This window comes from Schistocerca gregaria, chromosome 2 (genome assembly GCF_023897955.1).
Source record: "Schistocerca gregaria isolate iqSchGreg1 chromosome 2, iqSchGreg1.2, whole genome shotgun sequence".
NCBI classification, from domain to species: domain Eukaryota; kingdom Metazoa; phylum Arthropoda; class Insecta; order Orthoptera; family Acrididae; genus Schistocerca; species Schistocerca gregaria.
The window spans coordinates 634050225-634073104 of NC_064921.1; the positions used below are offsets into that span (position 1 = coordinate 634050225).

A 22880-nucleotide genomic window follows, 5' to 3' on the forward strand; every position below is an offset into this window, starting at 1 on the left:
GGGAGGGAAAGAGGGTTCAACAGTTTAACGTGAATTGCAAACGCTGAAGAAACTCTGAATTTTTCACATCAACAAACATTGCCAGAAGAAGTAGTAGTAACTGACAAACAGAAATCCTTCCAGTAATCCTTCGATACGTAGGCTAGCACTTAATTGGCACCGAGCGAGGTTAGCACACTGGACTCGCATTCGGGAGGACGACGGTTCAATCCCGCGTCCGGCCATCCTGATTTAGGTTTTCCGTGATTTCTCTGGACCACACCAGGCAAATGGCGGGATGGTTCCTTTGAAAGGGCACGGCCGACTTCCTTTCCCATCCTTCCCTAATCCGAGCTTGTGCTCCGTCTCTAATGACCTCGTTGTCGACGGGACGTTAAGCACCAATATCCATCCATCCACTTAATTGGAATTGTATGTCCTATGCCTCCAATGTTAAATTACCGAATTTTTTAAACCATTACCTTGGTAACTTTTTAAGACACCAACTTACAATTTTCCATAATTATTGAATGCACCTTTCTAGATACACTGAACTAGAATTACTACTAAAATTGTATTGTGGGGCATGTTATCTTTTTTTAAAAACACTCAATTTTTTGACAGACTTTTGTATATAAATGTACATATTAACATAACAGTCTAGGATATTTTAATTGTTCTAGTTCCATATGTGTTGAATTTCACACTTGGCGTGCTGTGAAAATTTCATGTGTCTACCATCAGTACTGTTTTAGAAAACGGGTCATTTATTGCAAACAATGTAATTCAAAGATATTGAGGTTTAAAACTTTCTTTATTACAAATTGTGGTACAAACTTACATTTCCGCGTCTTATGCACTAGAATTGCCCTGGCCCATAGTCTGCGACTTCTTCAGTGTCACAAAAGCCTCCTCCGTTTCTTTCTTGCACCTTTTGTCATTTTCTGAGCAGATAACTCTGCTTCACGTACACGAAGCTCAGCCAGTTCCTGCAGTCCTTTAGCTGTGTTCTGTCCAAATCTTGCCCCTAACTTCTCCAGAACAGTAAGTCTTTCATAGTTACCACCATTAAAAGTTATTACAGCATCAGACACTGCTATCTTTAGAGTCATAAAGCCAAGAAATACATTTTTAGGCACACGACACAAAACAACATTATTGAAGGACTCATTCACATTCTGGGTCTACCCATGTAAACACCTCTTTACTCAGGATTTACCAAATCTCTGTAAATACGTTTGAATGCCTCCATAACTGCCAAAAAAAAAGAATGTTTATGTGTAAATTCATGCAGGGTACCAGAAAATTCAGCTTGCCTATATTTACACCAAGTGTTTGGTGTAGGTAAACACAGAGCATGACATAGCTTTTCATCGGTTGATATTCGACGAAAGAAAGTGCTCTTTTCATCTTTTCTAAATTGTCACGGTTATCTCTAATGGCCTTCCCATAATATTCCTGTAATTCATCAATTACTTTGTCCATTAGTCTTCCAGCACATTTTACTGTCTTTCCACCAGACAGTATCAGAAACAAAGGACTGATTTTTTAAAAAAATTCTTAATGCCAACTTCTGAGGCGTAGCAGTTGGCACAAAATAAAGCAATTCACAGCCTTCTAGACTGTGTAGTTCCCAAGATATGACTGCTCAATTCTGGCAGTATATGCATAGCCACAAAATTTGACAGTCACACGTCAACATTCAAAATATTATTTGAAGGTCTCACAATTGTCTCATTTTATATCAAAATGTCCAGAAAAGTCCAAAGTACATTATGGAGTAGAAAACACAGAAAATGTCAAATTTCAACGAATTTCACATACAATGTCCCTTTAACCACTGAGCCAACAAGATTCACAGTAATTGTGTATTAAGCGGTAATGCTGGAGTGTCATAACTTCAAATGGTCTGCACCCTTAGACTGTGTACAATTAGACAACTTGTTTAATTTCTTGACTTCGAGTACGACGAATCTATCTTCAAAACAATGGAGAGCTAGAGTTTGTCATTAATGACATCGTCGTCGGTGGAACGTTGAAGTGTATGCTCTGAGAAGATTGCGAAAAGCATAACCTTGTTGAAGGAACCACCATTCACCTCGAATTACCTAGGAATAGGGAAAAATGACAGTTAAAATCAGCAAGAGCTCATGAACCAAGCACATGCTGCTGAGGCCCATATGCACCAAGGTTCGCCGAACGGTCGTTGAAGGGACACTGTTAGCAGCCTCTGGCTTCATGTGGGTGGTCAGTCAGCAGTTGCACGTCCACGCAACCGCCGTTCACTCCTGTCACCTGCGGCCGGATCTGCATCAGCGTTGCATCGGCGCCGGGTCTGGACAGTGCCAGTCCAGTGTCACAAATATCTCTCACGGTCTTTTCGTCTACGTCGTATTGCTGATTACAAGGAGTGTCACTGAAGAAGTGTAGCCCGATTAAAATTAGTTTTAAGTGAACACTGCACTAAAAAATAAAGCACTTCGCTTTAAGGCCACGAGTGGCCTACCGGGACCATCCGACCGCCGTGTCATCCTCGGTGGAGGATGTGGATAGGAGGGGCGTGGGGCCAGCACACCGCTCTCCCGGTCGTAAGATGGTATTCTTGACCGAAGCCGCTACCATTCGGTCGAGTAGCTCCTCAATTGGCATCACGAGGCTGAGTGCACCCCAAAAAATGGCAACAGCGCATGGCGGCCTGGATGATCACCTATCCAAGTGCCGACCACGCCAGACAGCGCTTCGGTGATCTCACGGGAACCGGTGTATCCACTGCGGCAAGGCTGTTGCCTTAGTGAACACTGTAAGCAGGATTATTAATACACGCATTCGATGTAGTTACACTGCCTGACAAAAAAAAAAAAGATACACCTAGAGGCACATTGTCGAATGTCAATGTAAGTTCGTTCACGTACACACCATCGTCGAGTATGTAAACGATTATGAACAATCACCACATTGCATTAATGTTGCTCGTGTTTAGTGTTGTCACTAGGCGTAGTATGATCGAAAAGAGGCATGGACAGTGTCAAACGTTGAGTGATCACTGAAGGATACGGAGATGCTGCGTACTCATGTTAGTCACCGTTATCAGCACGTAACAGAGTTCTAGGTCTCCATTTGGGCGGGTGGTCGAATCGAACAATATCCAGATTTGTGGGGCATTTGGATGTGACAGGACACCGACGTTTGCATCGCAACGTGGGGACAGGCATACTCGTCGCCAAGGTGCCGACAGACCGCGTGTAACCAACACAAGGGAGGATCGCCGCTTGTCCACCAAGCACACCGTAATCTCTTCACATCTGCGCCTGGCGTCCGAGAGTAAGTAATTGACTGCATGCTACCTTATGTGACACACTGCACCATTGGTCGAACATTAGTGGCAGCCGGACTAGCGAAATACCTTCCCATGCGTAAGGTGCCGTTAACAGCTCAACACAAACGGGCTGCGTTTGGATCGGTGCCGTGACTGGCAAACATGGACTGCGGATGAATGCCATCGCATTGTCTTCAGTGGTGGATCGCAGTTCTGCTCTACTCTGGATGACCGTCGTCGGCGAGTATTGTGGTAGGCTCGGGGAGCTCCGATTCTTCCGATGTTTTGGAGAGACAGAGCGGTGTTACTCCTGATGTCATGGTGTGGAGAGCCACCGAGTATGAGTTCAGATCACAGCTGATAGTGATTGAGGGAACACTGGTGGCACAAAGGAACCTCACGATCATCCTGTATCCTTCCGTGTTACCTCTGATACGACAGTAACGTGGTGCCATTTTTCAACAGGACAATGTTCATCCATACATGTTACGTTTTCCTATTAACTGCATGTGTAAAGGTGAGGTACTGCTGTGGCCAGCAAAATCTGCACATCTGTCTCCCACAGAATGTGTATGGGAACAGCTCAGACGTCAACTCTGTTCCAGTTCATCCAGTATATAAAGGATCTGTTACAACAGTTGCGGGCCAGTTTGTCTCAGCAGAATCTAAAATGGCTTTATGACACTCTTGACAATCTTGCCACCCGAATCAGTCCATTCTTCTAGCCGAGAGGGTGTGCAACGTCGTACTGATATGCGGAGTCGTATTGCAAAGGTCTTTGTAACTTTGACTCACTTTTCTAATCACTTTAAAAATGCCACATGCCCCCCTCAACCTGTGAAGTATCATTTCATTTCCTCCTTCACTTCTGCATTTTATGTTCGATAGTTGCAATTAGTTAACCGATTATATCTCTAAATTAAACAGTTAATTGTGGTGTACGAATGCTGCTGTATTTCTAAACGTAGAATACGGAAAGCCCCGTGGAACTGATTTGAGGAATGTGGAATAGTCCACAAATATGTTGGGCGTACACGGTCCAGTCACATTAAAGCGATTACTGTCTATGTTCGACGTCACTGTACCATAACTACTAACAGGCAGCAGCACTAACAGTGGAGAGTATATAAAGCATGTGTGCGGGCTCGGGGAAACAGTGAAATCGATGTCGTAATGAGGGAAAGCAGCTATTTATCTGAATTCGAAAAGGGCATTATCACTGGCTATCGGGCGATAGGTGGAAGCATTTCCGAAACGGCTAAGTTTGTAAACTGTTCAAGTGTCGCCATGGTTAAAGTATACCGATCATGGTAAAAAGCTGCAATCGGTTACCGGCGTCGAGGCATCTGTGCTGCACAACGGCCCATAGATGCGGACATGTGTATGGGTAAACAGACGCACAGCTGTTGGGCAGCTGACCGCCTAGATGAACCGACGGGAATTCAGAACTGTTTCAGCGAACGTTGCTTCGTACGGGCTTCCGCAGCAGGTGATCTTCTCCTGCACCAATGATGACTGCTGCCTTTCGGCGACGAAGGCTAGAATTTGCATGCCAGTAGTCTAACTGGAGGTCCAATGACTGACGTGAGGTGGTGGTTTCAAGCGAATTACGTTTTATGTTCCATCAGACAGAACGTCATTGGCGTGTACGGCTTTAAACGTCCAGAAGCAAACAAAAAATGGTTCAAATGCCTCTAAGCGCTATGGGACGTAACATATGAGGTCATCAAGCCCCTCCACTTAGAACTACTTGTTGTTGTTGTTGTTGTGGTCTTCAGTCTAGAGACTGGTTTGATGCAGCTCTCCATGCTATTCTATCCTGTGCAAGCTTCTTCATCTCCCAGTAGATACTGCAGCCAACATCCTTCTGAATCTGCTTACTGTATTCATCTCTTGGTCTCCCTCTACGATTTTTACCCTCCACACTGCCCTCCAATACTAAATTGGTGATCCCCTGATGCCCCAGAATATGTCCTACCAACCGATCCCTTCTTCTGGTCAAGTTGTGCCACAAGCTCCTCTTCTCCCCAATTCTATTCAATACCTCCTCATTAGTTATGTGATCCACCCAACTAATCTTCAGCATTCTTCTGTAGCACCACATTTCAAAAGCGTCTATTCTCTTCTTGTCTAAGCTATTTATTATCCACGTTTCACTTCCATACATGGCTACACTCCATACAAATACTTTCAAAACGACTTCCTGACGCTTAAATCTGTACTCGATGTTAACAAACTTCACTTCTTCAGAAACTCTTTCCTTGCCATTGCCAGTCTACATTTTATATCCTCTCTACTTCGACCATCATCAGTTATTTTGCTCCCCAAACAGCAAAACTCATTTACTACTTTAAGCGTCTCATCTCCTAATCTAATACTCTCAGCATCACTCGATTTAATTCGACTACATTCCATTATCCTCGTTTTGCTTTTGTTGATGTTCATCTTATATTCTTCTTTCAAGACCCTGTCCATTCCGTTGAACTACTCTTCCAAGTCGTTTGCTGTCTCTGACAGAATTACAATGTCATCGTCAAACCTCAAAGTTTTAATTTCTTCTCTATGGATTTTAATTCCTACTCCGAATTTTTCTTTTGTTTCCTTTACTGCTTGCTCAATGTACAGATTGAATAACATTGGGGATAGGCTACAACCCTGTCTCACTCCCTTCCCAACCACTGCTTCCCTTTCGTCCCTCTCGATTTGCATAACTCCCATCTTGTTTCCGTACAAATTGTAAATAGCCTTTCGCTCCCTGTATCTTACCCCTAACACCTTCAGAATTTGAAAGAGAGTATTCCAGTCAACATTGTCAAAAGCTTTCTCTAAGTCTACAAATGGTAGAAACACAGGTTTGCCTTTCCTTAATCTTTCTTCTAAGATAAGTCGTAGGGTCAGTATTGCCTCACATGTTCCAACATTTCTACGGAATCCAAACTGATCTTCCCCGAGGTCGGCTTCTACTAGTTTTTCCATTGGTCTGTAAAGAATTCGTGTTAGTATTTTGCAGCCGTGGCTTATTAAACTGATAGCTCGGTAATTTTCACATCTGTCAACACCTGCTTTCTTTGGGATTGGAACTATTATATTCTTCTTGAGGTCTGAGGGTATTTCGCCTGTCTCATACATCTTGGCCACGGCCTTGCTGCAGTGGATACACCGGTTCCCGTGAGATCACCGAAGTTAAGCGCTGTCGAGCATGGTCGGCGCTTGGATGGGTGACTGTCCAGGCCGCCATGCGCTGTTGCCATTTCATGAATTAAATTCAATATCTCTTCTGTTACTCAAGGATTTCTATTAGCCCTCGTCTTTTTACCTACTTGATCCTCTGCTGCCTTCACTATTTCATCACTCAAAGCTACCCACTCTTCTTCTTTTGTATTTCTTTCCCCCATTCTTGTCAATAGTTCCCTAATGCTCTCCCTGGAACTCTACAACCTCTGGTTCTGTTAGTTTATCCAGGTCCCATCTCTTTAAATACCCACCTTTTTGCAGTTTCTTTAGTTTTAATCTACAGTTCATAACCAATAGATTGTGGTCAGAGTCCACATCTGTTCCTGGAAATGTCTTACAATTTAAAACCTGGTTCCTAAATCTCTGTCGTACCATTATATAATCTATCTGAAACCTGTCAGTACCTCCAGGCCTCTTCTATGTATACAACCTTTTATGATTCTTGAACCAAGTGTTAGCTATGATTAAGTTTTTCTCTGTGCAAAATTCTACCAGGTGGCTTCCTCTTTCATTTCTCGTCCCCATTCCATATTCAACTTCTACGTTTCCTTCTCTTCCTTCTCCTACTATCGAATTCCAGTCACCAATGACTACTAAATTTTCGTCTCCCTTCACTATCTGAATAATTTCTTTTCTCTGTTCATACATTTCATCAATTTCTTCATCATCTGCAGAGCTAGTTGGTATATAAACTTGTACTACTATGGTGGGCGTGGGCTTCGTATCTGTCTTGGCCACAATAATACGTTCACCATGCTGTTTGTAGTAGCTTACCCGCACTCCTATTTTCCTATTCATTATTAAACCTACTCCTGCATTATCCCTATTTGATTTTGTATATTTAACCGTGTATTCACCTGACCAGAAGTCTTGTTCCTCCTGCCACCGAACTTCTCTAATTCCCACTATATCTAACTTTAACCTATCCATTTCCTTTTTTAAATTTTCTTACCTACCTGCCCGATTAAGGGATCTGACATTCCACGCTCCGACGCGTAGAACGTCGGTTTTCTTTCTCCTGATAACAACGTCCTCTTGAGTAGTTCCTTGAAGGGGATACACGTTGTGGACTCAACAAAACTGCAACCAGTGACGATTGTGTGCGCTCATTTGTTAGTGGTACGGAACATGGCTTCGTCATTTCACGACGGAAACACATCAACAAACTCTCAGTATTGGGTCGGCGGAAGTTGTCTCCAGGCGCCAGGAAGGGCGAAATCGATTTAGTTTTCTGGTAAGGTGTTTCCAGTGGTTTCTAGGGTGCTAAAGTAGTTATTCTTGTTGATCTTCATACTACAATTTGGTAGCTCGACAGACATCTATGAGAAGAGATTTCAATTGCAAAAGAAAAAAAATATCGCTTACCAAACAATATACTTACTTGCAAAGAAAAATGAGGAAACATGACGATTTAATGTATAAAGCGTTGAAACATCTGCCCTATTGATCACATACCCACTATTTTTCACCACTAAAGAAACGGATGACTAAAAAGATTTGAACGCAATGAAGAAGTAATAGAATACAAAGAAGAAGAGTAATCTGCCTAAGAATCGCAGTCTTCGATTGCCAATCTTTGAAGTTATGTCCCTGCACTGATATGTGACATGTGCCAGATTCATTGAAATGTAGTTGTGGTCTAGTGGTAAAGCGCATACCTGGAAACCGACAGGTTGCGGCATGGAATTCCGGTCGGACGACGGAAGTGTCAGTCTGTCTTTATCCTAGCCTTCACTCCTCACTATAATGACGATTCGTCAGGAACGACACGTGTTTCGTATTCCGCGTTTAACTGTAGATCCCCGTTCCCCGGTAGGATAACTGAGGTCGGTCATCAGGTACACGCAAGCTGCCGAACTGGAGCTCAAATGAAAGAAATGCGCTGTGCCGTTGACCCACACACAATTATGGTTGAAATATGAATATTCAAGTCTGCGGATAGGGGCTACTATAGGAGGTGGAAGGTCAGCTCATGTAAGGTGGTGGAAATGAGCGTTTGGCGTCGTTGACCGGGAGGCCCCTTGCGGGGCAGGTCCGGCCACCTTGGTGCAGGTCTTATTACATTAGACGCCACATTTGGCGACCTGCGCGCCGGATGGGGATGAAATGAAGAAGACACAACACCCAGTCCATGAGCGGAGAAAATCTCCGACCCAGCCGGGAATCGAACCCGGGCCCGTAGTACGGGAATGCGTCACGCTGCCCACTTAGCTATCGGGGCGGACATGTAAGGTGGTGAACTGTGAGGAAGTAACCGACTGTTCACAGTACCCCGACAGTCAGTAGCGTTGCTGAATGGATACGACGTGCGTCATGCAGCTAACAAAGCGGCAAGAGAGGGGCGTGTCACTTGAAAAATGCTGTTCACGTCAAATATCTTTTGTCGTGTTAAAGATATGGTCCATAATTTTTCACCGAAACGAAAAGTCTCAAAGGGCTCACACAACAGCAAGCAACGTTATTTTATAACTTTTTTAATCATGAGATAAATTTATATGAAATAGAGAATGGGGAAACGAAACGATGAGAGGATGGTAATTCGGTATTTCCAGCCGTACGGTGCGCTGTGGTAACGCAATGGAGGAAGTTGAAAATTTGTGCACCTCCGGAAATCTGTCCCGGATTGACCACTTTTGCATGAGCTGTTGCCTTAAACGCCGATGTTAGTTTCATTGATATGTATTAACAGGGACAGTAAAACATGAAGAATGAACAGCCGTCCAGCAGCAACTGAGCAGCGGTGCACGCTCGGCTGTAGCATCACCGCGGGCCAAGGCGGTAGTGTCGCTGCTGGAGTACTACACTCATGCTCAGATATTAAGGATAATTGCAGAATGTGGTGCCACACAACGTGGCACTACACAAAACTGGCGCTAATAGCATAGGCACATACGGAACACGCATGACACAGATCTGTAAGTCCACGGTATTGGTGATAAGTTGAGAAAACCGTCCCGAAACACATGTGCTACAAAAGGCCACTGTTTCCTGCGCATGTACGCCAACTTCAATATGGGATATGATCACCATCCACACGTACACAGGCCGCACAACGGGTTGGCATACTCTGGATCAGGTGGTCGAGCAGCTGCTGGGGTATAGCCTCCCATTCCTGCACCAGTGCCTGTCGGAGCTCCTGAAGTGTCCTAGGGGTTTGAAGACGTGCAGCGATATGTCGACCGAGCGCATCCCAGACGTGCTCAATGGGGTTTAGGTCTGGAAAACAGGCAGGCCACTCCATTCACCTGATATCTTCTCTTTCAAGGTTCTCCTCCACGATGGCAGCTCTGTAGGGCGTTGTCATACATCAAGAGGAAGGTATACCCCTGAAAAGGTGGACATATTCATGCAAAACGACGTCCCGGTACACCTGACCTGTTACAGTTCCTCTGCCAAAAACATGCAGGGGTGTCGTGCACCAATCATAATCCCACCCCACACCATCAAACCACGACCTCCATACAGGTCCCTTTCAAGGACATTAAGGGGTTAGTACCTGGTTCCTGGTTCACGCCAGATGAGAACCCGGCGAGAATCACTGTTCAGACTATACCTGGACTCGTCCGTGAACATAAGCTAGGACCACTGTTCCAATGAGCATGTACTGCGTTCTTGACACCAGGCTATAGGGGCTCTACCGTGACCAGGGGTCAGTGGAATGCACCTTGCAGGTCTCCGGGCGAATAAACCATGTCTGTTCAGTCGTCTGTAGACTGTGTGTCTGGAGACAACTGCTCCAGTGACTGCGGTAAGGTCCCGAGCAAGGCTACCTGCAGTACTCCGTGGCCGTCTGCGGGCACTGATTGTGAGATATCGGCTGTCTTGTGATGTTGTACACTGTGGACATCCAGTACTGTAGCGCCTGGAGATGTTTCTTGTCTGCTGGAATCGTTGCCATAATCTTGAGATCACACTTTGTGGCACACGGAGGGCCCGTGCTACGACCTGCTGTGTTTGACCAGCCTCCAGTCGCCCTAGTATTTTACTCCTCATAACGTCGTCAGTATGTGTTCTTTGGGCCATTTTCAACACACAGTCACCAATAGCACGTCTGAAAACGTCTGCATACTTACTCGCCGCACCATACTCTGACATGCACCAACACACCTCTGCGTATGTGGGCTGCTGCCAGCGCCACCGTGAGGCGACCGCAGGTCATATGTACCGCATGGTTATACCCCGAACTGATTTAAACCCGCAAACCGCCCACCAGAGCGTTGTTTTACCATGTACCAGCATTAGCCTTAATTTATGAGCATATGTGTAGTTGTTCTACATGTTTCAATGACCGTGTTAAAACACATCGATTAAACTCATTTCGCACTCCATTAACCTAGGATCCCTCTATCGAATGGGCACGTAAAATTCCTCTTTAAAAATCATTTTGTTTGTAACAAGAAACAAACTAGTGCCTTTCATCGACGCTAGGGCTCGCACGAAGGACATGATGAGCAATATGTTTTCGGGCTGGCTCCAGCTATACAGTGCAGAAACTAAATTGCAAATTTCTGTCGAAATACCAGATAATGTATCTGATGATTTTTAGGAGAGAGACCCTGGACTTATTGATGGAAACGTGCTACAATACAGAAACAAGTTACAAAATAGCCACGAAATCTTATTTATTTGCTACGTTATCTCAGATACTCTGTGTCCACCAGCAGCTGCACAGGCATTTAGACGACAGCTAAATCCATCATACGCTTCATATAATATCTTTTCATCAATGTAAGTTACTGTTGATGTTAGTCTATGGTTCAACTCGTTTACGCCACGAGCTAAATGGGGAACGATGGTAAATTTCTACATGTACCTCCTGAAGGAAACGTAGCATGAGGCCATGCCTGGAGATTCTGGAGACCAAAAACGCAGGTCAATACCTCCGATTGAGTTCGCCCTATCCAGAGTTAAGACAGCGTGCCATTGAGAAATTGTCGCATGTTGTTGCGAGGCTACATCCTGTTCGAATGTGAAATTAGTCTTTCAGTTTTCGAAGGACCCACGTTTGCAGCATTTCAAGACAGCTCACTGCAGTCACTGTGTTGTCTTCGGAAGATGGGTCATAAGCAGTTTCATAAGAAATAGCACGAAACACGTCTAGTTAAGAGTATATTTTTCATTCTCAGCGATTTCCTCAGAGTTCTAGAATCTCCAGGCTGCTGAATAGTTGCACCGTGACTGAAAATTAATTTGTCCTCTTCCATGGCTTTTAAGAGAGCACTGCTGACGTCACATGTTTCCTTTTATTATCAACACGTAGAGCAAGCAGAATGAATGGTCCACTCTGCAGTGCAGTGTGTGCTGCTTTGAAACTTTATATCAGATGAAAACCGTGTGCGGATCCGGAACTCGAACCCAGAATCTTGCTTCTTAAAGGCAGTGTTCTGACTGACTCAGCTACATAGGCACGACTCACGACCCATCCTCACAGCTTTACTTCCGCCAGCACTTCCCTCTTACTTTTTCCAAACCTCACAGAAGTTGTGCATCATGCCTTCCAAGACTAATATTGCTAGGAGAGAGGATACTGCGATAAAATGACTTTGCCACAGCCTAGGGAATTTTTTTTACAGAATGTATCTTTCATTTTGCAGCCAAGTGCGCACTGTTTTGAAAATCGTGACATATACTAATTGTAGTCTGTATGGTTTTTAGGCGGAGCGTCGACCTAACTCTCACCAGGCAGTCATATTCAAGTTCTCAGTTTCTGATAACACTTTCATGCGTGCCGCTCAAAACCTTGGTGAATAATCTTCACTCTTTTATCCGAAGTACAATCTTGTATTGGTCCCCGACTTTCGCATGGAGGAGGTGGTGTAGTGTTTAACGTCCCGTCGACAACGAGGTCATTAGAGACGGAGCGCAAGCTCGGGTTAGGGAAGGATTGGGATGGAAATCGGCCGTGCCCTGTCAAAGGATCCATCCCGGTATTTGCCTGAAGCGATTTAGGGAAATCACGGAAAACCTAAATCAGGATAGCCGGAGACGGGATTGAACCGTGGTCCTCCCGAATGCGAGTACAGTGTGCTAACTACTGCTCCTTTCGCATGGACATTCAGTATTTCCGAGCTGGTGATACCAAAGAATTTTTTTTCGTCGAAGGGTGAACAGTCCAAAAACGCGGAAGAAGAGTTAGCTGGATCCCAATCGCTAACGAACACTTTACCAACTTCGTGATGAAACAAGGTTTCTGATGACTTGACAGCTCTGTACTTACGATTAACGTTATAAATGCATAGTGTCTAGCGGCGTTTCTCTAAACTTCTAGACCTCGTCTATTCTAGCAGCACATAATTAGTAATTCCTTTCTGGAATGCCCGTTGCGTAGTAATTTAGGACGTCTTAAAATCAGGGCAAAGAGCAATTGCAATAATATAGCAAAATGTAGCTGCACCTCTAGTTATTTTTGGATGACTACAATAAATTTTAATATCAGAGACAAAGAACACACGAGGCCATTCAAGAGTGAATATATCCACTCAACAAATGAAGAACAACTAGTGGAAGAGACTCACAAAAGAACGGAGATAAAACCAACCTTATGCAGTTATAACTTAAATGATGACACACACACTATATATATATATATATATATATATATATATATATATATATATATATATATAGCGCGTTCGCGCTCGTGAGCGTGCCCCACACCACTCCCTCATCCTCCCTCCCCACCTCAACATACCACTCCATCGCTAAATCCACTCTGTAGCGTATCAAAATCCAGTCTACAGCAAGCACAGTTATCCAGTGAAATGCCTAATTATGACACACAGTTATCTGGAAACTTATACAGGAAATTGATGCTCACATTGGAAGAGCAGCGACAACTTCTGGCAAACTCTCAACACCTGTTTGGAAAAAAAAAAACTCTCTTTGACCACCATAATTCTTGTATATCAAACTTGCGTCCTCAGCATCCTTTTGTATGCATCGGAAACATGGACTACCTACGCCAAACAAGAACGTCGCCTTAATGCTTTCCACATGCGGTGCCTGAGATCGATCCTCGGAGTAACGTGGAAGGACCGAGTGACCAACGAAGCAGTGCTATCTAATACTAACTGCAACAGTATTTCAGCTATCTTGAAGCAGAGACGACTCCGCTGGCTGGGACATGTACACCGTATGGATCCTGACAGATTACCACGTGAGGTGATGCTTGGAGAGATCTCTATAGCCAAAAGACCTGTAGGACGTCCTGTATTGAGGTTCAAGGACTCCTGTAAACGAGATATGGAGAGCTTTGGAATCCACACAAACAGATGGGAGGCACGGGCTAGCATGAGACCAGAGTGGCCTGATGATATGTCATCTGGAATGTCGAAACATGATGAAGGCTTGTTAGAGAGATTAAGGCAGAAAAAGCTTCGCAATGCTACCACTGCTCCTGCCTCAGCAGCCAGGTAAACTTGTGACAATTGCGGCAAGAGATGCCGTGCTGCAATTGGCATGACATGTCATATGAAGAAATGTAACCCATAAACACACAGATACTGCAACAATCATCTACCAAGATGTCGTGGCCAATATATATAGTGGCCATCTAGTGCCGACACATTAAATAACTGGCACACAGAAAGAATAATAAACTAAAAAGTATTTAATTAATCAAAGTAATAACAAATTAGCTGTTGTTAAACAGTTATCTTCAATATTTACAGGCAACTGAAGACGCTAATTATAAAACAGTGAAAACTGTTTGGTTAAAAACAAACACTCAGTTGCAACAGTTATAAAATACGTAATCTTATCTGCGTGGGAAGTATGATCTGTAAAGTATCAACCGAGGAAAAACGGCTGCAAATATTGAAAATGTAGCAAAAAAATCAATCTAAGGGTTTGTATTTTCCAATTCGTCTATGTACTGTAGCGTGTGTCCATCAACAAATATAAATGATTTAAGTGTCTGTGATTTATGAATCACACAGTGGACACTGAAAACGTAGATCTTTGAATTAACATTAAGAATAAGACTGATGATACTCTTATAGAGGAAATGGGCAAGTGCCCGCATCTCGTGGTCGTGCTGTAGCGTTCTCGCTTCCCACGCCCGGGTTCCCGGGTTCGATTCCCGGCGGGGTCAGGGATTTTCTCTGCCTCGTGATGGCTGGGTGTTGTGTGCTGTCCTTAGGTTAGTTAGGTTTAACTAGTTCTAAGTTCTAGGGGACTGATGACCATAGATGTTAAGTCCCATAGTGCTCAGAGCCATTTGAAATGGGCAAGTCACTAACATACAGGGACAAGAAATTGAACCACCACAAACGCAGCACATTACCATGTCTAATAAGACATAGGAGAGCCGTTGGCATTCAGAACAGCTTCCTAACGTCTCGGAATGGATAAATACGGGTCCTGTGCGTGTTTTGAGAGAATATTATACGTGTTTTGAGAGAATCTTATACCGTGTTTCCTGCAAAATACTGGAAAGTTCAGGTAATGTTGATGGAACAGGATAGCGATCACGCACCCTTCTCTCCAAAGTAGACCACAAAGGATCAATGTAACTGAGATCTGGTGGTTGTGGAGGCCAGGAGAGATGCGGCGAGTGATCCTCGTGTTCACGAAACCAGTGCTGGGGGATTGTAACTGCGTGAACCGGGGCCTGTCGTCTTGGAACGCCGCAATCCCATTGGCGAACGAACACTGAACTGTGGGATGGATCTGATTAGCCAAAATGGTCACATAATACTTGGCAGTGATGTGACCTTGGTGAGTAGCCATGGGGGTCGTGGAATACCACTATACGGCTGCCCAAATGATCGCCGAACTCCCGCCACGTTTCACTCTTAGAATGTAAACTCGGTCAGAAGATGGAAAAAGTGTAAAACAAGTCCCATTTGAACAAATGACATTCTTCCATTGCTCCTTAGTCTAGATTTTATGGCTTCGGCATTTACATTACTAAAGTGTAGTTTCGGAATCCCAGCTCGCCCTGCAGTTCCCTTCTTGTTGTTTTGGTACTGACAGGGGTTCGTGAGTGCGACATCCAGTTCTGCAGTGACTTCTGCAGCTGTTCAAAAATGGTTTAAATGGCTCTGAGCACAATGGAACTTAACTGCTGAGGACATCAGTCCCCTAGAACTTAGAACTACTTAAACCTAACTAACCTAAGGACATCACACACATCCATGCCCGTGGCAGGATTCGAACCTGCGACCGTAACGGTCGCGGTGTTCCAGACTGTAGCGCGTAGAACCGCTCGGCCACTGAAGCCGGCAATTTGCCCACGTTCCAAGTCACTTAGCTGCGAGATAATGCACTCACGATTACACAGAACATTGCTCTGATCGCGACTAACTCTTACAAGGGCATAGCACAGACTCCGCTCGTGGTCAAATGCAGCAGCACAAACTGCAGGCCTGCCTAACACCTGAGTGTATGCCCGAGCACGCATCTCTCGCGGTGTTTCCATATTTTTGTTGCACCCCTGTTCTTGTGCCTGGACAGCATCTTGAGACTGTCGGAAGCGGCCAGCTAGTGACTGTGGGATTGGTTTTATAAAGCACACGGCGGGCTCACCTGTGTGTTACGGAGCCGCCGTCGCCTGCCTGCCAGCAACGGACGCTGCGCCCTGGTGACGAGCCGCAGCCGGACTGCCACAGCGGCAGCCTGAGTGTCGCGTGTCTGTGTCTGCCCCGCCCCCCTACTCGTGCTGCTCTGGCGACACCCACACTCCTCCGCTGGCACTACAGCCGCTGGGTCCTTAACTCTCCTTAGCTCTGGACCACGTTAGGCTTCAACACACCTTTGTATTTCTAATTTTCAGTGCCTTCTCAATACATACCGAGTGACAATCGATGTCTTCCAGCACTGGAGATTACACTTAACACACGACACACTGACGTAAAACACCCAACTGTAGAAAGTATCTGGCTTCAGTTCTACTATGGTAAACACATTCATCGCAGCTAATACCGGGTGGGATAATGGCGGCGTACTTATTCTATGAAAATATCCTCCGTACGGTCCATTTTTCTACAAACGTCTTCGCTTCTCGTCAGGGATCAATTCGAAGAACGACTCATCACTGAAGACAAATCTACTCCAGTCAATGACATTCCAGGCCCGAAACGTGTCTCGAGAAGCCCTAGACAGTGGTGAGATACCTACCTATTTAGCCAGACAACCAGGAAGCAATTCTGGGCTTACATTTCAGCAAGATAATGCCCGCACGCACACGGCGAGAATTTCTGCTGCTCGTCTTCGTGCTTGCCAAAAGCTGTCTTGGTCAACAATGTCGTCGGATGTATACCCAACCGATAACGTTTGGAGCATTATGGGCAGGGCCCTCCAACCAGCTCGGGACTTTGTCGGTCTAACGCGCCAGTTGGACATAATTTGGCACGATATTCCTCAGGAGGACATCCAACAAATCTGCCTATCAATGCCAAGCCCGATAACTGCTTGCGCAGGGGACAGAGGTGAACCATCGGATGATGCTGTAGTATACAGAGAAGTTGCAGCTTTAGAAAATTGCAGCGAAATGTAGGAAGATCTGCAGCGGATAGGCACTTGGTGCACGGAGTAGCAACTGACCCTTAACACAGACAAATGTAATGTATTGCGAATACATAGAAAGAAGGATCCTTTATTGCATGATTATATCATAGCGGAACAAACACTGGTAGCAGTTACTTCTGTAAAATATCTGGGAGTATGCGTGCGGAACGATTTGAAGTGGAATGATCATATAAAATTAATTGTTGGTAAGGCGGATGGCAGGTTGACATTAATTGGAAGAGTCCTTAGAAAATGTAGTCTACCAACAAAGGAGGTGGCTTACAAAACACTCGTTCGACCTATACTTGAGTATTACTCGTCAGTGTGGGATCCGTACCAGGTCGGGTTGACAGAGGAGATAGAGAAGATCCAAAGAAGAGCGACGCGTTTCGTCACAGGGTTATTTGGTAACCGTGATAGCGTTACGGAGATGTTTAGCAAACTCAAGTGCCAGACTCTGCAAAAGTGGCGTTCTGCATCGCGGTGTAGGTTGCTGTCCAGGTTTCGAGAGGGTGCGTTTCTGGATGAGGTATCGAATATATTGCTTCCCTACTTATACCTCCCGAGGAGATCACGAATGTAAAATTAAAGAGATTCGAGCGCGCACGGAGGCTTTCCGGCAGTCGTCCTTCCCGCGAACCATACGCGACTGGAACAGGAAAGGGGGGGTAACGACAGTGGCACGTAAAGTGCCCTCCGCCACACACCGTTGGGTGGCTTGCGGAGTATAAATGTAGATGTAGATGTAGTTTGCTCAGTTTGTGAAGATCTTTCTCTTGCTTAATCGTCTAACTTTTCTAATATTGTATTATTTGTTTGTCTCTATATATTCATCACATCTACAGTTTTACGTCCAATAGGGATAATTCCTTCGTGGAGCATCTTTTTTTTGTTGTCGTCGAGTGTGTTTTCGGCGGCCATGGAAGTGGGTAGATACGCGTAGGCCTCATACTGGCATCGTTTCACACTTTTGCCGTCACTTATCTAACACAAATGTATTTCGCTACGGTTGATGTGGAAACTTTGTGGTTACTTACGACAAATAGTAAATCTGTACTGAGACAAGACGGTGCCAAAATTTTGGGTACTGATAAAGCTATTTCTTAACAAACGCTTATGACCCTCATATTTTAGTGACATCGGAAAAGCGATGGAGAAAATGCGCTGCAATCGCTCTTTACGTCTTCAGGAATAGACCATGTAATTTGCCTGTTTCTTCTTTAATACGTGCTCAGCCCTTCTAATTCGTTTAGACCTCGCAAGAGGGTGCAGTTGTTAAGAGACAAGTGTCATATTTGGAACGATCGAAGTTCTGATTACCTTCTCTCAATTCTGATTAGCCCTCACCCAGCTGAATTATTACGGCACAGTAAAATCCACACCGATCCATGACCTGCAGTCTATCAGTAAGATACCACCTACCGAATTGCGACTCCAAGAGCAACCAATCTAGATTGGAAGAAGTTGCATCACCCCGACTATCTCCAAGACCTTCAGATTCGTACAGTCGTAAATCACCTTCCTAACGATCTTTGATATCACGCACTCGAAGATGGCATAGTTGACGAAACAACAAGACGTTTTACAATGAAGACGAGTGCTGCGAGTGATGGAATACCGCAACATCAAAACATTGTGTTCAATATGCACCTGCCAGCCTACCAGTATCCAGTCGCTGCTGACCGCGCAGCTCAGCGCCCCTCAAAACCAAACCAGTCAGCCAAAGGAAAGTGGGTGGACAAGACTGAACAGGGTAAGAACCGGTCTTGCCAGGTGCAGTGGAGACCCCGAAACTCTCCAGCCTGTGATTGTGCAGCCCAAGAACAAACCGTGCGGCACGTTGCCAGGGACTCCCTTTGAGATAGTATCCAGGACCATCCAATCACTTTATTCGCCAGATATTGAACTCTGATTAAATGTACCTATTTTTATAAACAGTATTAATTTTATAGCTTAAATGTTATCATTGTTAGTATTGTTAAGTTGCTAATTAAGAATCTAAACATATTAACTTTGTGTCTAACAAGGGGAATGTCTGATATGTGCGTCGCACATTTTGATCAAGTTTGGGAAGGACGTTCTATATTAAAAAAAAACCACGTATTTTGGCTTTTTGCTAGACCTCTCTGGTAAGTGAGTGACAGCTGATGATGAAAAATCGTATTTTCAATACCACACAGTCAGTTCCGCAAGAAAGAGTACGATGTTATCTGTATGAAATAAAAGACTATTATAAATAGATGTTTACATGGAAATACATGTTATCACTAGCTGCACAATTACGTAATTGTTAATCCAATCGCCGGCATTATCGATTATAGCTTGAGATCTTAGCCCTCTCTCCAACCTCTAAATATCGTTTGACCCTCTTGGTAACGAATGTCTTTAACTTTCTAACAATTTTACCAGCAGGTGCATAGGATGATTTACTAAGAACACTGCCTCGTGACGCTTCAGACATTTTGCACTCATTTTAAACTGCAACCGACAAAACAAAGCATTCAACTCACACACTGTTTATCTATACACAGTGCAAAAGCGCGTTGATTACAGATTCGAGACCACTACCAGAGGTGTCACTGCGAACGTTACGTTGAAAATCATGACGTACGCTTTCATCTGGAACCGACTGTACATCGAAAGATCGTCTAAAAATAAACATTTTCATTGGCTAAACATGGGGTGCAAAGTTAATAATATTCGAATTGTTAATGCTTTTATGTTTTCATGCTGAAGCTTGGGTACCCGACATTCGACGTTCCAGCAGAGCGAGGTCGGGAGTCTAGTGATATCACGTTGAAGACAGAACGTTCTGAATTTAAGCAGTGAGGAAGGAAAGAGGCTGGGTGATCAGTGGAAAGTTCCATTCATTGAGGCATTAGGAAAGCAAAGTGAGTCTGTTGAAAATATTTTTAAACGGCATTGGCAGTGGACAAGAAAAATCCAGTTGCACCATTTCTTGGAGAAAGATCCTGTTAGCGCAAGTATCAGAGTTAATATAAAAAAGTTATTTTTGTTTTTCCTTTGAATAAATTATTTTGCAACATCGTTTATAGGATGTTCATTTGTACCCATTTCCTTATTATAACCATGTAATTAAAAATAAATAAAAATCAAAATAAATAAAAAATAAATTATAGCACCTTAGATCCTGTCGCCTTGGGAGAATTTTTGGGAATAATTAGGGACAACGCCTGAAGAGGGACAGTCCATATTTTTAAGGTAGGGTAAAAGTGGCAGTGTCAAATAGGTGTAGCTTTGATTTTTATTTCATTTTTTTAAATATTAAACTTAGTTACATAAATAGATAGGCGAAAAGGGGAAGTGGTACAAACCGCGCAGCTCAAAAACAAAGCTAATATACTGAGCTTATTTCTTCCCTTTTTCTAACCACGTTTCGTCTTTCGGATAGAATTTTGTCTGTTGGGAACTGGGGGATAATTAAAAAAAGGGGAGTGAGAAGCGTCTTTGATGAGTAATCAATCAAAACTTGGCACTGCTCAAATTTTGGAAAGAAAGATATAAAAGCGGGCAAGGCATTAGACAACCAAACAACCGGTATGTGTTCGATTTTTGGTCGTGGCATTTTTTCTTTCGATATATTTTTTTTCAGTCTATCTGATAATATTCTAATAATCTGAAGACCTTCCTTTGTTTTTTATGAAGAAAAACATCGGGATGTGTGAGTAATAATCAAATAAATAAAGATTACAATGTAAGGACAGTTCTTTTTTCGCGACAAATACAGCAAAAATGCGCCTCAACTATACTATTTCGTAATTCTAATTGATCGTCTATTTGTGAGCGTTCTCTCAATCAGTGGCGTGAAAGTGATCATAGAAACAGGCAAAAATATTTCTCACACCATGCGCAACAGGCTTGACATGTATTGCTGCCCACTGTTCGTGGAGAATATATCTGAATGACGTAGCTAAAAAAAAAAAAAAAAAAAAAAACTATCATATCAATTTGGACGCCTATGAAGCGTAGAAAAGTGTATTCTGGAAGACAGGCGTGGACAACTGCTTATGGACCTACTCGTGAATTCTGATAGCTTCCACCATAATACTCTGCTCTACTGTGTTTTGCAGTTGTGCGATGAAATTATTTACCTGGCGAAAAAGCAAATATCAGACGGTTGACACAGAGGTACATTTCGGTGGTATCACTTTCACGGTGCAGGTCGGATGAGCATCACTAGCTACGAAAAACGTATGTAGCACGTCATTTATCACGATGAAAATAGCCGTTAATACACTGTATATACTTATTGATTATTAATCACTCCTCCCGGTGTTTTACTTCAAAAACTGGAAACAATGTTATTCCCATTATCAGAATGTTATCAGCTACAACGAAAAAATGTCGAATGTTAAAAAAACCTCGACCAAGACTCGAATACGGACCATGGATTTAGTAGTCCAATGCCTTGAGCGCTCGACTGCCGATCTCTCTCCGCAGGACGTCTTGATTGACGGGTGCCCAAGGTACAACATGGAAACAGAAAAACGTTAATAACTTTGGATCCTTTATTATATTAATAAAAAAGGGTTTGGTTTTTAGAATGTCTGTCATTGTATAACGTTGAAAAAACTTTCACCTACAATTCTTTTTTAGCAAAAACAACGAAACACGTGTGTCTTTATTTTCAGTGCAGAACCTCCTTGCAAAACTTGATTAAAATCGGTGATCCATATGTCAGACCCACTTCTTGCAAATCATTGAGTATATACACTCCTGGAAATTGAAATAAGAACACCGTGAATTCATTGTCCCAGGAAGGGGAAACTTTATTGACACATTCCTGGGGTCGATACATCACATGATCACAATGACAGAACCACAGGCACATAGACACAGGCAACAGAGCATGCACAATGTCGGCACTAGTACAGTGTATATCCACCTTTCGCAGCAATGCAGGCTGCTATTCTCCCATGGAGACGATCGTAGAGATGCTGGATGTAGTCCTGTGGAACGACTTGCCATGCCATTTCCACCTGGCGCCTCAGTTGGACCAGCGTTCGTGCTGGACGTGCAGACCGCGTGAGACGACGCTTCATCCAGTCCCAAACATGCTCAATGGGGGACAGATCCGGAGATCTTGCTGGCCAGGGTAGTTGACTTAAACCTTCTAGAGCACGTTGGGTGACACGGGATACATGCGGAAGTGCATTGTCCTGTTGGAACAGCAAGTTCCCTTGGCGGTCTAGGAATGGTAGAACGATGGGTTCGATGACGGTTTGGATGTACCGTGCACTATTCAGTGTCCCCTCGACGATCACCAGAGGTGTACGGCCAGTGTAGGAGATCGCTCCCCACACCATGATGCCGGGCGTTGGCCCTGTGTGCCTCGGTCGTATGCAGTCCTGATTGTTGGGCTCACCTGCACGGCGCCAAACACATACGACCATCATTGGCACCAAGGCAGAAGCGACTCTCATCGCTGAAGACGACACGTCTCCATTCGTCCCTCCATTCACGCCTGTCGCGACACCACTGGAGGCGGGCTGCACGATGTTGTGGCGTGAGCGGAAGACGGCCTAACGGTGTGCGGGACCGTAGCCCAGCTTCATGGAGACGGTTGCGAATGGTCCTCGCCGATACCCCAGGAGCAACAGTGTCCCTAATTTGCTGGGAAGAGGCGGTGCGGTCCCCTACGGCACTGCGTAGGATCCTACGGTCTTGGCGTGCATCCGTGCGTCGCTGCGGTCCGGTCCCAGGTCGACGGGCACGTGCACCTTCCGCCGACCACTGGCGACAACATCGATGTACTGTGGAGACCTCACGCCCCACGCGTTGAGCAATTCGGCGGTACGTCCACCCGGCCTCCCGCATGTTC

The 22880-nt window shown here is 44.4% G+C and overlaps 1 protein-coding gene across 1 annotated transcript in view; it reads right to left on the reverse strand.

The window, feature by feature from the left end:
- The window catches only part of LOC126334657 (bcl-2-related ovarian killer protein-like), a 229527-nt gene extending 213381 nt beyond the window's left edge, over positions 1-16146 (reverse strand). Inside the window, exon 1 of the mRNA XM_049997108.1 lies at positions 16058-16146. The gene's annotated coding sequence lies outside the window, so the exon portion shown is untranslated. The remainder of the gene's footprint in view (positions 1-16057) is intronic.
- Positions 16147-22880: the final 6734 nt, after the last annotated feature.